This window comes from Cupressus sempervirens, chromosome 9, assembly GCF_028749045.1.
Source record: "Cupressus sempervirens isolate cs-2001-9-10 chromosome 9, ASM2874904v1, whole genome shotgun sequence".
Taxonomy (NCBI): domain Eukaryota; kingdom Viridiplantae; phylum Streptophyta; class Pinopsida; order Cupressales; family Cupressaceae; genus Cupressus; species Cupressus sempervirens.
This window is the reverse complement of record NC_143126.1, coordinates 741,976,289-741,980,724: the sequence shown is the minus strand read 5'-3', so window position 1 is coordinate 741,980,724 and position 4,436 is coordinate 741,976,289.

Sequence of the window (4,436 nt, the reverse complement as noted above, 5' to 3'; positions counted from 1 at the left end):
ATCTGACAGGGTTCATTATCCCCCAAATAAACAAGCCCAAAATCCCCTTGGACATAATCAATGAAATAACCTCTATGAGGTGTAGCATGAAATGAAGCACTAGAATCTAAAACCCATGAATCATCAACACTCTCTAAAGACAGAAGCAAAGCATCCTCTTTGGATTTTTTACTTACCACATTTGCCTCCTTGTCTCCATCTAATTTATCTCCTTCATTTTTCTTTTGATTCCAACAATCTTTCTTTTTGTGCCCTAGTTTTCCACAGTACCAACAATCATTTGGTCCTCTCGATTGAGACCTCCTCCCCTTTGACTTTCCTCTTGATTTCCCATGATTTCTAGAGTTACTTCCTCTTTCAGTCATTCTGCCCCTGCTTTGTGCATTTAAAGCACTTCTTGATGTAGATCCACCTGAGGATTTTCTACGAGTTTCCTCACTTAAAATAACACCGATCACATCATCATATTTTAGGGCACTAGATCCAAGAACAAAATTACTCACCGCCATTACCAAGCCATTTCAGCTTTCAGGAAAAGAACACAAAATCAAGAGAACCCTAATTTCTTCATCAAAATTGATACCCACAAAAGATAATTAACTAGTAATAGTATTAAACTGATTTAAATGATCTGCAACAGATCCACCTTTTGCCATTTTCATATTAAATAAACGCTTCATGAGAAATACTTTATTTGAAGTGGAGGGCTTTTCATACAGTGTCGCTAGGGTTTTCATCAAATCTTCTGTCATCTTTGCTTTTGTAATATTAAATGCCACTGATGGTGCCAAGCATAACCAAATGCTTCTGAGTGACTTTTTGTCCAAAAGATCCCATTCAACCTCTGACATAGTCCCCTGATTCTTGGCTTTTCCTTCCAACGGCTTCCATAAATCCTTCTGATATAAATAGTCTTCCATTTGCATCTTCCATAACTGGAAGTTCTGCCCATTAAACCTGTCAACCCTCAACTTACCCTCATTTGCCATCGCTCCCACTCAACTGTGAGACTCCCACTTAACCGTGAGACTTTCCTGCAGAGGATAACTAAAAGACAACCTGTCTCTGATACCACTTGTTAGGATAAACCATGGACAGAAATTAAAAAAAACTACATGCAAATATAACCAATAACAGGAAAAATAATAGAACACACAAAAATGAACACAAGGCACCAAGATTTCACACAGTTCATCCAATCCCTGGGCTATGTCCACCAAATAGCAAGTTCGATCTTATTACAATCCAGTGATTACAACCTGATTACAATCCCTAATCCCTTACAGCTCAATACCGCCGCAAGAACCAATTTCGTATCACAACATTATGAAAAATACCCAACCCTAAACCCTTTTATACAAGTATCAAACCGCTTTAGGGTTATAACATGTCGGCCATATGTCAGCCATAATATGTACAGTACTTTCCTGATCAGTCACCACAATCTAACAGACCATTGAACTCATTATCCAATTGATCTCTCAACTATTCCTTGCAAAATAATTATTTGTATTATATTTTAAGTTATTTCCTCTATCTTGTCAACTAGATGAATCACTATTAGACTTTGTAGACTAAGTCACAAACCTTGGATCCAAGTATCAAACTTTGGATCACACAAAAAAATCTTAGTAACATACCTTCACTCCCCTCTTCTTATCTTTGTACTCCAATATTTGTGCTACTTACAATCATTCACTTTCACCCATCCATAATAAATGAAAATGTCCTTCCTTTACACTAAATCCATATGACAATTCCCTGAGTTAGTTGTTGCACCTTCTCAATTAATTATTATAGGACCTTAATAAGAACACATTAGACTTAGTGATAATGTTAATCTTTCACCTAGTGACTTGAATAAATTTTCCTACATGTAACATTAATGACAAAGGAGCTTAGCTACATCATCGCTAGAATGTCTTCTTCACATCTTTAACTTTGACTTCTTAGAATAACAACTCTACTAAGAGATATAACAAGTTTATTAGAACAAGCTTATATAAAATCTATCTTAGAATAGTCTTTACTAAAACTTGCATAACTTCTTTGAGAATTAATATCTTATGCTTCCAAGGTTAGCTACATATACTAGACAATTAGTATAATATCCCTTTAACCTCTCTAGTGAAAGTACTCAATGATCTATCTATACCAACTAGATCTTTCTATTGTTCTTTTATCAAATACCATAGAAAACTACTATGTTGACATCAATGACAAACAAAGTCATCAATATAACATATCATCATGATAATGATCTAATCATGTTTCTATAATACTCCCCAATAGAAGTATCATCAACATTCATGCTTCCAACACTAAGTACACCCTATCCATCATAATAAATTTCCATAAAAAATCCATAATCCCCAACCTAAGAGGTACAAATTTTGGTACCATAAGTGGGGGTTGTGGGAATGCATAGATTCTCATAATTGAAACATGTTGAAATAGAAAGATATCCCCACATTTATGGTCTAATTTGGCATCATCCTTTAACTATGTTGGCGTCAATATTCTTCTTTAAAAATGAGGGAACTTATCTAGTAGGGCACCTAGCATCCTTATGACAACAAAAATAAAATTATTAAAGAATGAAACAAAAGAAGAATAAAGGTAACCTCTATCCCATACTTGAGTCTACAATTGAAATATATAGTCTCCATCTAGGTCTAATGTATGATCAATGAAGTCAAGTAGCCAACATTTTTTTAAAAGATGAGATGCATCAACTTAAAATTTCCAAATTCTCCCCTCTTGGAAACAAAATTTTTCTAATGCATTTTCTCAATAATGTACCTCATGTAGTCATATTCAATATTTGTAAATGGATTTTGGATGTTCAAAGCCTCCATACACCATGTCTAATCCATCACTCTCCAAAGCCTTATGTAGACCATAGAATGTATTTTTCATATAATTTTTAAATTTTTCCACTGGTACTATCTTATCGACGGTTTTAGGAATTTAACATAATGATTTCAACTCATATGGAATGTGGTGAATTGTCACCTTACCAATATAAAATCTTACAATCCTCTCAAACTTCTCTTAGGAGTATTGGATATCTACTTTCATGCTTATCTACCTCTCAAGTCCAAAAGCCTCAATGAAAGATGCACGATCCAATGTGCATAGAGTGCTCCCATCCTACTTGTGGAAAGACCTAGTTGTAGGGTTATACACCACTATTATGGATTTCAATAAATCTATGTCCATGCACACCTTAGAAAAGATAAGCTTCACCAAGTTCTACCTCCAAGTTGCTATAAAAGAAAATGATTAAATCATACCCATTTGTATTTGGGAGGATGGTGTCTTTGCAATATATTTAGATATCACTTAAACTATGGTCATTTGGAGAGATTACCTTTGATGATCCTGGACGGAGTTTAGCCTAGTGATCAACATACTTGTTAGGCTTCCTCTACCTTGTTTTTCCTATATTTGAAGATGATGCTTGAATAATTTCTGCTTCTTTAGACTATGCCTCCTCAACTCCTATTTCTAACAATTCTCTTCTATCAACAAGCTCAAGATTCTTAAATTCTCAATGAAAAGCTTAGAAATCTAAATATTCAAGCTCTCTGCAACTCAATAATTCTTTTGGCTTTGGCAACTAGTACTTTTTTTATTACATAGAATGTCTTTATGTAATAACACACCCCTTCAACTCCATTTATTTTATTAAATGCCCACATGCATGAGGATTCAAATTTTATAGTTAGAGTGTCATTTCAAAAAATTTGTGTAATTAGAATCTAGCTTAGCATTCTTATTTTATGTCAAAATTTTGGATTGGCTGAAACCCTCTTTTTCCCATATTTATTTTACTCTCTTTATGCACTTTTTTTAATTTTAGAGTTACACTCTTATGGTGAAATATATTTCCCTTTTATCAAGTCCATGAGATTAATTGGAAGAACCTTCTGATCTTACACTTCAAAGCTTATTGGATAGTCAGGACCTTTAACTTTTACGTCAACTTTTAACTACAAACTTACACTTAACTATAACTAACCTTTTCCATAGCATTGTAACCTCTTGGAAATAGATCTCCTCTCTTATTTTGACCATCAATTGTAACTTTGGGAAGCTTTAGAATGGATCTTAAAATGCTATGCTTAACCCTCAATACCTTGGTCATACCTTTAGGTGCGCCTTACAACATGGCTTACACTTTTACATTTTCTCATTGAGCATACCATCATGACTTATTTTTAAAATAATCATTTTGACCTACGATGATATGTTTGACCTCTAGATCATAAGATCAGAAGAAAATATTCCCATTGAGTAATAGGCTTGCCATTATATGCCCAACACTTAGACCATATGTTCAAGAGACATTTTCACTTTTACCAAATCTCGTACAATCTTATGATTACAACCCTAGGTGTAAGATTGGAACACATTAAAAATTCTTTGCTATG